The sequence below is a fragment of the Pieris napi genome, chromosome 18 (genome assembly GCF_905475465.1).
Source record: "Pieris napi chromosome 18, ilPieNapi1.2, whole genome shotgun sequence".
NCBI classification, from domain to species: Eukaryota; Metazoa; Arthropoda; class Insecta; order Lepidoptera; family Pieridae; genus Pieris; species Pieris napi.
The window spans coordinates 10,760,300-10,775,177 of NC_062251.1; the positions used below are offsets into that span (position 1 = coordinate 10,760,300).

The 14,878-nt window shown below is 33.2% G+C and overlaps 1 pseudogene; it reads left to right on the forward strand.

The window, feature by feature from the left end:
* LOC125058678 overlaps window positions 1–14,878 on the forward strand; it is a 318,204-nt pseudogene that overhangs the window by 42,288 nt on the left and 261,038 nt on the right.

Genomic DNA, 14,878 nt, shown 5'->3' on the forward strand with positions numbered 1-14,878 from the left:
ATTCAAATTTGGAATGGTGTCTTGAGTTTTTTATCAAAAGGAGGTTACATACTATTGAATAACAATTTGCAAATAAAACTTTATTTGGCTAATTTTGAAGTGTATAATTTATCTATTAATTAAAAGTTGTATAAATACCTACTTTATGGCTGTAGTAAACAGTGCCTGCAATGCATGCAGTCTATAAGCAGTAGGTATGACAAAATAGATAGACGCATTTAATGTAATAAACGCAGACGGGATATTAAAATAATTCAGGAAAAAACAAGAGAATATAAAGAACAATACCGTACATAGCAGAACACGTAGGTATAAACAATAAAGCTTTATTTTAAATCAACTTTATCTCAATATAATAGTAATTTATCTCATCTCGTAAAAAATAAAAGGGATGAGACAAAGAAAATTACTTCCTCAACTGGATTATTGTCTTACCAATTTTTTCCCAACTCTTCTTTAATACGTTCGCTGGATAAGCGTAAAGCATTTGCATGTTTTATAAAAACCCCAACTGTCAAACCCAAGAGTTGTTTTTGTTCGGCTATTTTTTGGAAAGTTTTGAGGGGAAAAGTATAATGAAAAAGCCAACACATCATTCATTTTTCACCAGCGCTGTCTATTATGAATTGCAGTTTTAAAAAGTTGTTAATTAACTTTGGAGTTCAGGTCAGAACTTTAAGTGTTATTTTTTATTTGTGCTAATCATTTAATTAATTATTAAGCTGTGTTGCGATAGTGTTGGATCACGCTAACAATAATCTTATTCAGATAATTAATTTGTTTATTCGTAATAAATTAAAAAGCTACAAGTTTAAATAATTTATAAAATTATCGTTTGTGTTGACTTACAAACTGTATTTTCGAATTGGCTGCGTTATAAGGTAAAACAAAATATAAATTTTTTTTGAGCTTTACAAAATTGGGCACAATCAATGCAAGATATTTAGTATAAATCGTAATTAAAAACTTCATCTATACTAAATTGTTACCATATTTGACGAATATCGTCTAAAATACAATGACAAACACAAAGAGATTAATAAAGATGTTTATTTGATCAAAAAATACAAAAGATACATTCTGAACAAAGGCTTTAGGCTTATATCCTTACGATAACTTATTCATTTCGCATCAATACAATACATCGGATGTATTGAGGAGTTTTCAAACACAATAATTCCTTTGATGATGTAACCACTTTAGTTGTAATGTCCTTAACAATAATTGTATCGAGACAATTAATACTGTTGTTTCAATGTAGTCTGCATATGTACCACTATACTCTTCTTCGTTCGTTCTTTTATATCTGTATATCTGTGTACTAAACATTAGGTTGTAATGATTATTATTATTTGACTTTCATAAAATACTAATTTATTTATTAAACAGATGCCATAAGTCAATAGCATAAAAGCTCAATTGTAAAAAGTTTAAACGGCTGGCAACACACTCGCCAGCCTTCGGGCATTGAGAGTGTCCCAGGGCGGCGGTATCACTTAAAATCAGGTGTGCCTCCTGCCCGTTTGCCTATTCAAAAAAAACAAATAAAATAAAAGTTACAATATTGAATATATCTTAAAATAGTTTTACAGATAACAACAATAATTATTATATACAAACATGAGAATTAGTTAGTGCTAAAAAAATTAAGCTATTAATAATGTGTATACAAAATTATGACACTGAAGGAAGGTAGCCTTCCAGAGATTGGTTCAGAGGTATCCGTTTCATTGACCATGTATGTGTGCATAATAAGTCTAACACTTATTATGCTTCTCACACAAACATACAAATAAGAAAAACCTTTCTAAAATTTATATTTCTAATTAATTTAATACAATACATCACCAAATAAACGAGAAACTTATTTATACATAAGACTCCTTGGAATCGTTCATTAACCACTTAAAGTTCCCCCTTATCAACCAATACTCGAATCTTATCAACAATTACGAATGTCTCGAACCGTGAAGAATCGATGAATAAAATATGAAAGAAGTTTAGCCAAAGCCGAAAACGTTTTACGTATTTGAATAATCACTTTAACAAACAAAACTCGGAATCTGGTTCATTACTTATTAACCTGTGTTTGCGCACGGGATCTTTGATAGGTAACGATTCCCTTCTGTGATAAGTTGTGGAAAGGATGGGAAAGTTTTAATCTCCTTCGCTTTATTGATAGTGAAAAAGTAACTGGAACAGCCCTGCGATTCTGTAACTCACTTTTCGAACTCACACAGCGGTTTTCGCATCGGCGGTCGCTGTCAAATCAGTCGTGAAGCAGTCATTTTATGATTTGGCATTCTGAAAAGGTGGGAGCTTGTAGTTTATTGTTTACTAGAATGCCAAATCATAAAATGACTGCTTCACGACTGATTTGAGAGCGACCGCCGATGCGAAAACCGCTGTGTGAGTTCGAAAAGTGAGTTACAGAATCGCAGGGCAGTATAGTTCTTGCGTCGGCTAACTGTGGAGCGTCAATGTTTCAATTGGTTTGTGACGTTTAACTTACAATTTTAATGGTTATAATGTTATAGTGTATATGTCACTGGCCTTAGTATGTGTCCAGTTTGTGTTTCCACCATACCATATTTTCTATTTAAGATCATGTATATAATAAATAAATAGTTATTGACACAACAACTTTGGAGGTAGATACGGAACGCTACTGTAAAAGTTATGAATAAATGCTTAAATGCTTATGGAGTATTAAGTTTATCAAAGAGTAAGTTTGTAAAACCTTTAAATAGTGTGTCGACCTACATGTGTATTGTGTGATATCTGCCTAGTCCAGTTATCTTTTGTAGAATTTTTTGGCTTTTAGAGAAATAATTGAAGTGATTTTTTTTCATCACTATGCAATTTTAAAGACGTATATAGAACATAATTTTAAACATTCATAAATCTGATTTCACTCAAATGGCTTTGGTACTTGCTATAAGAACTGACATAAATTATTTGAGACTTCTCTCCTTAGGGAATTATTACGTAAATACGACAAAATTGTAGGGGATCTGTCTTCAGAAGGGTTGTTATTTATCGAGGGTAGGAGCAGTGTGTATTCAAGTGGCTGTATTAACTAATATTTTTTCTTGACTCGCACATTTAGCTAAGATCCTTCCGTTTTGTGTATTTAAGAAATCTAGATTGCGTCTGTGTGGTTGTTAAGACTGTTAATTGTTAATTGTGGTTTGTAAATTAATTTTTATAAGAAGGAATAAAATATAGATTATAAGATTATTTATATGCTAGCATTATGTCGCAATCACTTCTGATTCTGTACAGGAAGTATTTGTTAAAAATTCCTTTATGAATATTCATGTAACCATACAAAACTCCTATAAGTTTTTGTTACTTTTAGTAGATAAAAAAACAGATTAATATTTTGTGACGCTAGATAAAAATAATTGAAAATATAATAAAATACACCAGTTGATAAATAGCATTAAAATTGTGAGCTCAATTTATATCATGCAATTATGTAATGACGTCTTTGAAGGCAGGTGCCGTTAGGCCGCAGGCAACTCAAGAACCAGGGAACTTCGCGGAAATATTTAAACAAATTAAAACTTTTCTTTATACCATTTCTGGAGAGTCTCATCTGATTTGTTTATATTGAGTTTACTCACTCTCCGAAGCATCCGTGTCGCACGAGTTAGAATGCGTTAAGATAATTATTATTTATTTATTAACACTTCGTTTCATTACAATATAAAAATTGAACATAATTAAATGAAAAGGATGGCAACTGGGGGCTTTATCACTTTCGAGCGATCTCTTCCAGGCAACCACTTTGAGAAAAGAAAAAGAAATGTATTAAATTGGATAAGGTAGGCAAGAAGTGCAAAAATACATATTACATATACTTGGTAAAAAATTATCAGGAACAAAAAACAAACCAAACTAATAAAGGATACATGAAAAACATAAGTGAAATTTGCACATGAATCATGATAATTTAATTTAAGATCAGTCTCATGTCAGTTGTTATTATTTAGAAAATTATTGACGACTGTGCAGTATCAACGGCATTAAGTCGACGATGTTCTATGACCTAAAGGTTTTTTCGGTACATAGAAATTGTATGTCTAATAATATATTCTATAGCTCACGTTCGTCAGGAATCTTCTAATGGTAAAATAAAGTAAACCACTCAACCACGACGGTTAAGCAATTGATAATTTTAGAGCTTAAATAAAAAGGTTATAATTTATTAGATGTTTTAGTATAAACGGGCCTAAAACCTTACCACTAACCAAGTATTCGAATACCATAGGATGAAGGATTGCTCTCTGATAGACAGGAAACTGACCAAGACTGTCCAACTGCCAAAGTAAATGCGGTCTGAAGAAAATGTTTTCTCGCTATGGATCTTAAGTTTTCGTACGAATACAACTTGAGAAGTTAGTTTCGTTCTTAATATTGATAAATCTACTGACGAGAACAGTTTTAATAACATAACTATTTTAATTTAAAAATGGGGGAGCCAATATAATTACATTTATAATAGTTATAAATTCATTGCATACATAACAATCAATATGAATTAGTCCACTTATAAGAATTCCCACGTATAGATTTCATAAGCTTTGTTTTAGGTTGCGGAATATCTCATTTATTCAAATGGATGACACCTATGAACGTGACTTCTGAAAAGGAACAGAAGAACTGGCAATAGACTCTCGTTACTCTTTTAAATCGCTAAGCTTTGTTTTAGGCAATTAATTAATAAATTAGAAAAACAAACGTTTATTCTATCCAGTTAAATTAAATATGAAGCCATTAATCTGACATCCAATAGTTATAGTAAAAATGTTAATAAAGAGAAAATAATCAAAACACTACGAGACACATCTTGACTGCTCTCATCTTATTGGCATTTCATAGCGACCTACTTATTTTTAATCCATAAATTGATTGCTTTAGAGCTTTCGTGTTGAGATATGAAAAATTTAGAGGAATGAGACATTTTAATTATCTGTAATTTTACATTTTTCATGACATTAAATATTTAATTTCTCATAATAATAAATTTGTGCCATATTTTATTGTTTAAATTTATTATTTTTAACCAGAGAGACTCTATCTATCTCTGACCACGACTGCTGTAAAGCACTCAACGTCGAAATAACTCGACATTGGAATCTATTCACAATTCGTTTAAATGTTTTTATTAAAGTACGTAGTGGTCGAAACATTATAGATATTTTTCTTTTAACCATTTATTTATTTATAAGATAACAACATTTACGCTGAAAATATATGACTTCACAAATATTACACACATACGACACACATACAAATATCCTGTCATATAAGAAATCTCGCCTGGCCACTATTAATTTGTCCGTTTTTCAGACTTTGCACAACTCACATTTTTTCTCATGTTAGTAATTTAAATTTTTGTTTATTTCCACGCATTATTTTATTATTGTTGTCAAATATAACATTAAGGTAATTATAATAATAGGAACATACCCAATACTCACTGATAACATTTCATTGTACCTCAGAGACCTAACCGGCCGCATTAATTCTACAGCATCTAAGCATGCATGCAGTGTTTACGAATCAATGCGTCACAAATATTAAAGCACACCGCACAAACGTAATTAGTAATATTCTCTTATAAATTTAAATCAGGTTTAACTTTTAAAATTAAAGTCTAAATCAGAGTGTTCAAGTACGATATTGTTGACACATCAATATTTTCTGAAATGAAATACGACAAGCATGATATTCCGAATACATATATTTTTATATATAGATAACGATTCGAAAGAATTTGTTTTTATGCGTTTTTCTTGCGCAATGTTTAGATTCACAAATTTATTAGTGATATGATATATTTATCACAAGTTAAATCCAAATATTGAAGAACCATTCAATTTATAATAAAAGTTTTTAATCATTCTATATCCAATTAAGTACAATGCTCTCAAGATCAATTGCGCTAATGTCCAATCTAAAAGTAGCGTGTCTGCGCTGTTCGTAAAGCACACGCTAGAGCAACGTTTGTTCAGTTATTAGTTCCACTGGCAAATGCTAGCCGAATAGCGATATCGCACGGGTTTGATGGATTGCGGTACAGAATGTGATGTGTAATTAATTTTGTACTCGACATACTCTGTTTACATTTCGAACTCTTTTAGCTAAATACTAAACAAATATGTATTCAAAATTCCTAACAATTTTAATCGAATCGATCATTTAAATTTCGTGTCAGTTTCAGGTATTAACTTCAAAACTCGAAGGCGTATTGACGTGTTTATTTTTGAATCACGTAAACAAAACTATAAAAAAGTGTACGGTAGTTTAAGCTTTAATGGTTAAAATAATAATAATAAATTTTATTTGCCTCTTCACAATATTGAATTTTACGGTTTTACATGTAGGCATTGGCCATCTTTGAGAAGTTGGTGCCTATAGGACTATTAGTAACCAACCTTCCATTACGCACAGAAAATATACAAAAACATACTATGACTAATCTAAAGTAATAAACAAAATAAAACCAAAGCATGAGTGGTTGTGTGTGTGTGGATATGTGTAAGGATGTGTGAAAGAATTTAAATTAAAGTTTATAACTGCTTTGTGATTTATTATCTTATATTACTAGAGTAAAAGCAATTCGACTTAGGGTCCTTCAAGAAAAGAGCGTACCAACTCTTGAAAGGCCGGCAACGCACTTGCGAGCCTTCTGGCAGTGTGAGTGTCCATGGGCGGAGGTATGACTTGACATCAGGTGAGCCTCCTGCTCGTTTGCCTCCTTTATATTAAAAAAAGCTTCCAGATAGTAGAAGGGTCGACCTGTAAATCGGTAGCAATAAATAATCGGATAATATTTACGCTTATCATAGAGTCAAGAGGATAAAACTGATTTCCTGAGAATATTTTTAATCATTTTTCCCTGTTTTTATTCTGCTCGTTAAAAATAAATCCTATGGAAACCGTAAACGAGACAACAGTTTCGCCTTAATATCTAGTTCATTGCTTCATTCGCTATTTCAAGATACCAATTTTATCAAGATTTTAATAAGAAACAAATTAGCGTAGCACTACAACAAACTAGACATACTTCACTAATTTAATTACGTTGGAAATGCTAACGTAGGCGCAAAATAGTCTTATGTATAGGGATGATTAAAAAGTGACATAAAAAGTATCTTAGCGTATAAAATCTGTGGAAGCGAACGAATCTCGTAAGTGACAAAGGAATGAGGGGTTTTAAAGTTTAGTGGGAGCTCTTAAATGCGTACCTACGTAGCAAATTAATGCGACAGGTACCTCACGGGACGTGGCGGGACTCTCCCCTTAAATAAAATGCTTAATAATAGAGATGGCTGCTTAGTAAGAATGAGCAGGCGTTAGTGAAAATTATTACAAGTGTGACTTTATTGGTACCGCTCCTGCGATGATACATCTAAACTCTTATTTCATGTCATTGTCTTATGCATATAGACTTTGGTGTAAGGGATAATTTTTGTATAGTTAGTAGAAGTATCATACAAGGACAAAAAAATGATTTTATTAATGAATACATCATGGATTCATATTACACTGTAATGGCCCAGACACGATATTACATAAAAGTTTACATTGTACTAACTGATCTGAAATTATCGTGATTCATGTGTATTTTTTTATAATTGTCTCATTGTTTACATATGTTTTAATTGCTTTGCTTTTTTCCCATTAGTTCTGTCCATGTCTTATGTAGTTTTGCACTTCTTGCGCTCACCTTATCTAAATTTTTTTCTAACAGTGCCTGGAAGATATCGCTCAAAAACGATAAGGCCGCCTCCTTTTTATTTTAATCGTGCTGTATTTTTGTATACTTGCAACGAAGTGTTAATAAATAACGTTATTACTCAATGTAAGCTGGTGGTTGAGAGATGTTTAACCTAACCGATATTTTTTTTTACACACAGAGTTTATACAGTAAAAATAATTTGATATATTACTAAAAGCGGACAGACATTGTTGGAATACTAAAACGCGAATTAGACTGGACACGCAGTGTTCATAAATGTGCCCATTACATCTCAACTTATTTAGGATCATTTTAGAGTACGTGACTCAAATTGTGACACCAAAGTTGACGATTCACAGAGGGGCAGTTTCACTTTACCTTCACTATAAAATATATACTTCCGTTGGTTTAGGAATATTCTTAAATTTAATTTTAAACTTAGAACACATGTGTGAAATATATCAGATAGGTACATTTTGATACCTAAACAATTATTTAAACTGAATAATACGGAAGCCCAAAACTGAAGCGTACCAATTCTTAAAAGACCGGCAACGCACTTGCGCGCCTTTGGCAATGTATCGCTTAAGACGAGTCTCCTGCCCGTTTCTCCCCTGTTATATATATTGTCAGAGCAATGGCGCCGATATTAGCTGCCATTGTTATTACAATTTAATAACGTCAAAGTTAAATTAGTTCAAAACTGTTCTGTAATTTATTTGATTTGCCAATATTAATTGATCTACAAATAAACAGACTATTTGATAGTCTGTAGTATCATAATCTTTGTTAATGTAGGATCAATGGTGTTAGTGACAGCTGCCATTCCTTGGATATATATAAAAAGCTATATACAACTAAAAATAATAGTTATCCATCTATATGGATCGCAATTTCCCAAGTAATAACCAAATACATAAATGCAACGAAGTGTGTCGCAATAAATGTCGTATTAGCCACATCGGTGACAAAGATTAAGCAGGAGACCACTTAAAGTTTGCAGCCGTAACTTATGACGAAACTAAAACACTATCACGAGAAAATATAAGATTAAATATAAAATGAGAAACTACTCGACTAATAAAGTTAAGAAACAGGTTGTTTTAAAGGAGTACTAGTCAACAATAGACTGTCTTTCTTGTTATTTTTGACGTGACAACGTCTTATAATTCGATGGAGCCGGCTGCACGCACGAAAAAACATGACGCATGCGGCGTTACCTCGCTCTGAGGCGTTACCTCGCTCTGAGGCGTTACCTCACTCTGAGGCGTTACCTCGCTCTGAGGCGTTCCATTTAAAATTGACATAATTGTATTTATGCGTACAAATAAATGTATCTTAATCAATTCAATTGTGATTTCCATTTACCTCCTTCTCTATATCCATGCAAAATGCCTATCAAACAAATAAAATTTAATTTTTTTTTTTGAAAAATGCAACCATCCCATCAATATTTTTTTATGACGTTGTCACGTTCAACTATCGTCAGTAAACCGACTTTACAGACAACCGATTTTTTTTTGCTATATTATGTTGTTAGGAAGACGCTATTCAACTTATGTAAGGGTACAATAGTAATGACAGAGCTCCCTCTTTGTTAGAGAGTTCCTTTAAGAATTTTTAAGTTGAATACAAGTGATCACTTATTTTAAGTTAAATTTTTAATCACATTACTAGTGGAAGCTTACTCTTGACTCTTTACGTAAGTTCAAATAGCTAAAAATACTAATAAATCAGTTTCCTGCACTAAATTATTTGTATGAGACAAAATACTAAATATATAAACACGAATATAATAACTATACATCTTCATATGCAAAAGCGCAAACGAACGTACATAAAGCGGGCCCAAAACGACTGTATTTGAATAACTAATTTACCACATAAACAAGAAAAACCTAACTCAATTTCGTCAATGTTGCGGAAAATTTTTCATTCATAGCAAAAGGGTTGTCACGCGTAAATAAAAGCTTAGCGCGGCTGCTCAAACAAATCAGCACTAAACAAACGTTTCTGCAGGTACGAATAATTCAGGGAAAGGTCACCTGTTACGTGTATTCGACATCGATCATCAGGGGTGTGTTGTGTCGAGGTTCGCGGGTAATGTTGCCCTGGGGGCGCCCGGCGACTCCGAGACAAAGCCCTGGGGCAAACCTGTCAAAGTGTATGCCCACTTTTTGCAAACGTCTGTTTTAACGCGTACAATTTGTGCGTCCTTACGCGCCCATCGCTGAAACTTTAACAACGTTACGTATCACGTAGACATGAATATTACAATACAATTTCACGCTTTTTCGTTTTGCTAGCGGACGGGGAGTTTTTAAACCGTACAATCGCAGCCGAATATAGCGTTCGGTTAGATACGCGGTGACAGCGCATCTGCTCACCTGTATTGTTCGTGTCCTAACCGCCGACTTTCCATTTATTTCTCTATGAATACGTTATTACCTGCTCGCCCCCGCTTATCAAAGTTTATTTCCAGCGTGTGGTTTACTCTGTACGGGTGCTTATTCGTTATTACAGCGCCGGAGTGTTTTATTGCATGGGCGGGGTTCATATCGCGCGACGAACACGTTTTTCACTACCCATATTCATGTTTTTAATATTGTTTGTCTTGTTTCAGATTGAAGATGCGATGCTGATGTTCGACAAACAGACAAATAGACACAGAGGTAAGAACAATAAAACGTATTACAGATATCTAAGTAAACGTGCCTTCTCAGTTTAATATAATTTTTATTATACTGTATAATTAAAATTCCAAAAATATACCTTTGAATGGCCAGTAAAAAGGGGCATTCGAAGAGACAGCGGCCCCTCAAATGTATTCAGTACCGTAAAAATTAATATAACGTAGCACAAGCGCACCTGAATTTGTTAATAAAGTGTACGTCAAACTACCAACCGGGACGTGTATAATCAGAGGTTTAGCCGTAAGATTTTAATTAAAATTCTAAATCCATGAAACTGCTATCAAGGATCATCTTTTGTTAACAAAGGTCCCTTACAAATGTAAAATTTACTTCTGTAATTCCCATTATACAAAAATAGGTTGACCCAAATATTTAGACTCAGTGAAATATCGTTGCGTCATTTATGCAAGTTAGCAAAAACGAATTCTCTTTTATAGTGACAAGGGATTTTAAGTATTAAAGCTTTAACAGAAGACATAAAATCTCTTGTAGACAACGATCTGTCTTCTAACTTTCACGCCCTTTGCGTGTCATTTAGATCATGTTTGAGGTTCCCTTCACATTGTAATTATTTGAACAAAAGGAATGAAACGCGTCTTCATTTTTAGGTGCCGATCTGCACTGTATTTCAAACGAATTCTTTACAAGCTTTAACTTCTTTATTGAATTTGAATTTTTCATTTAAATATACTTATAAAATATCAACAGAGATATTGAATTAATTTATTTTGACTGAAACTAATGTTGTTATGTTAGTATAGTAATCAAATATCTGAAATCCCGTATCTCCCTGATAGGTCATAGGACATAGGTCACGGACGCATCTCTGTACCTAAAACAGATTTATTATCTGATTTTTTCTGTTTTAAAGATATGTCAATTATTGTTGATTGTTTCAAGATTTACTGTTAATTGAATAGAAAGACAAATCTAAATTCTCGGTTGAAAAATGGTCGGCTTTTAATGTAAAGCGTTGAGCGTTACATTAAAAGTCGTAAGTTTAATAACTAATACTGTTGTTTTAAATATATTCCTATTGTGAGCTACGCTTATATTATATTATACATACTTAATATCCAAATGGAATATGACAATAAAATACTTATTCATAATGTCATGGCAGTGTCGGCTATTATCCCCGAACGTAATCAGTTGGGTTGGGTTATTTCCGTAAGTAATGTAAAAATATCCCTGTTTGTATCAGAGTCGGGCAAAAGGCAACCCGACGCGTATTCGCACTGAATATGAATGCAAACTGCCCGAACCAACGGCCGGAATGGCGAAAATCAAATTAGGTATGGCGCGAATACTTCACGGCGACGTTGGGAAAAAAAATTGAAATCAAATATTCATTGACTCTCAACCGGATAAGCCGGCCCGCTGCCATTTCAATACATTTTATTATCTATTTTTCGCTACGGTCGGCCCAACCCATAAGACGACGATTTCTGTCCATTTGAATTATTAATTTCGAATATCAAATCATACACCCAAATTCGTTTATCATTTTCGAATATTTGATCCGTTATTTTATTCTGAATATGAATTTTAAAAGTCCTAATATTAGAGAGAATTGAAACAAAGATTTTTAGCGGAGACCCTTTTATATTTACGACCACTAAACCACAAAAAATGTATTTATAATAAACAAAGTCATCTCTGGTTCGTTTAGTCTGAAAAATTAAAAATAAATTATTCTTTGTTTGCGTTCTTTATATTCAAATTGGTAAATTTTACATATAAATCACGTGTTGAATGGTTGCTTAATTTAAAGGGCTATTTTATGGTAAGCTTTTGGATCAGGAAAAATATGAAACCTTTTAGCATTACACATTAAAAATTCGAATAATGCTTTTAATATCTACCCTTTATTTTATTTATGGCTGTGACAATTGTAAAAAAGGTATCACCTATATCCCGAATGAGATATTGTTAATTTTTATTTTATTCACGTAATTCTATTGAGTGGTCTACAACGTATGCCTAGTGATCTATCATGAATTTTGATTTAAAAAGAACTTGAGGTTATAGAGCTCCAAGTATACATTTCTCGTAAGAGGCGTTAAAACTTGTTTATTTAGTTAGTTCAAAAACTAAAGACAATTATTGATCTTTAAGATCTTCAAGTATAGAACAGTTTTCGTGAAAGTCAAACAGCGTGAAACCATCTCTCCCAAAGCAATGTAATAATCAAAGTTTCCGTGTTTTCGAGGAATTCTCGTTCAAAACGCAACCGAAGCTTGAAGCAAATGCAATTACCAAAGGTAAAACGACACGTGAGACACGAGTTCATAAATATTAAAGAAAAAAAGTAGTGGAACCAATCTCAGCGGGGCGGGTTCCATTTGCTCGACGTTACTAGGTGGCGCCACTGGGACGCATTTCTACCAGTGCGTGTCGCACTACCGTGTAAATTTCACCTATCACTTTGCATACAGACATTATTTATATTTCATTCAAAGACGCGGATCGCGTGAATCATAAATGATCGCTTTCGTCATACACCATAAAGCTTTTGTCTATGGTTTTACGCATCATTTTATATTCACGAATAAAGTTTACGACTTCAAAATGTATATCGTGTAAAAATATTTAATTTTTCTTTTACGATGTTCTTAAATCTTGGCACTTTGTATACCAACAATTCAATTTACAAGGCGCCCCGATTCACTATTTTTGTACATGTCGAGGCAATTCTAATACCTAGTAGGAAGCTTCTGAAGTAGAGCTGTCTGTTGGGAGCTCGGCTGTTTTGTTTAGAGCTTTAGGACAAAACATTCTCATCTTTATTTCTTTCACAATAAGACTTGTTCGGTGATTTGGTGCAAAGTTTATTTCGTGAGCGCTAAGTGGCTGCACGTGGCTCTATCGGGAGACGAGAATACACTGGGATTAGTTGCACCTTGCGGGCAACCAACGCCCGTACATATCACATTAACTATTCATTTGCACATATTAGGGGCACTTCTAATTAAGTGAAAATGTGGGAATCTATACGTTTAATAAGCATTGCACAAAAAAGTACAAATCTGTTTATTCCAATACTTAAAATTAAAAGACGTAAGTGTATATGATTCGGCTCCAGTATAAACTCCCGAATAACTAAACGGATACAACAGTCTATGAACAGGTTTTAACAACATAAGCGTTATTAAATTTAGAACATCGATGCAGTATCGAATTCAGTTGAACGGGCGCCTCGTGGGATCGCTGTAGATGCAGGCAATGTAATGTACGTTAAGTAAGAGATAAATCGGCATTCGAAACTCGCTAGACTCCATAATCACACTCGCTTTGCATTCGAATATAAATTACTGAGTATTTAAAAAGTTTTCAGATAATTAAGCGAACTGAAACGTTAATTAAGTTCTTTTGTTTTTAACCATTTTATCCAAACACTATTTGAGTATGTTCGAAGTTTGTAATATCAACTGGAGATGCTATTTTAAAGGCGTATTTTTAAAGGATTTATACACATTTTGCCACAAGGCTATTCACACATCAGCGGAAGACCTCCTCCCCGGGGAGTCTCGGCGAGAAGTGGTATAGAAAATACGGGGGAGTATTTTAGCACGTTCCTGTTTCTAACATTAGATATCTCCTAGCCATTTGCGAAACTGTCCACTTGTGTATCTATGGGTATTACCTCGGGGCCTCAGTAGGAAGGATTCTGTATATACAATGAATCCAGTGGAGTGAATATTTATTATTTCAATGGGTGTTACTGATTCCTACACCTATTTTTACTACAGAGACTAGTGTAGGCGTTTTTGCGTTCTCTCCATTTGAATAATAACATTGAAAGGGTGACAATTGGACTATAATTGACACCTTGACAATATGTATAATCATTTCCTAAGACCGACCCAAAAGAAACGCTTAAAAAACTCGTAAGTACGGGAAATGACATAGTGAAACCCACCTCCCAATAGAGTGGTAGCTATTGAAAAGTCATTCATTCTAAGACCGGAAAATATCGAGCGCTTTACATTGTAGAGCGTTCGAACAATAAGCGTAGCACTCTTCCAACAAATAAGGCAATAGTGTTGTAATTATGGCGTCAATAGTTTCATGCTGCTTTGTTCCATTTAACTATTCATTGTTATTACTTACGTGGTACGAACGGATAATTACACGCTACTTGGTTGATTTACCATTAATTTTTAAATGGTACTATTAAAGATATGATTAGTGTTCATTTATGTGGCATTTGTACTCTTTAATAACGATTAATATGCAGAACTTTATTAGAGTCTGGTCTGTTATTTACTAAATCGATATATGATTGATTTGAATCAATCATATATCAATTAAGTTATGCATTTTAATTGATTAAAATGCATAACTTATTTTCCTTAAATGAAGGTCCTATGATATCAAGGCGGGACGTCTCAATGAAGAACATTTTTCCAATGCAAACATTGCTTTGCTA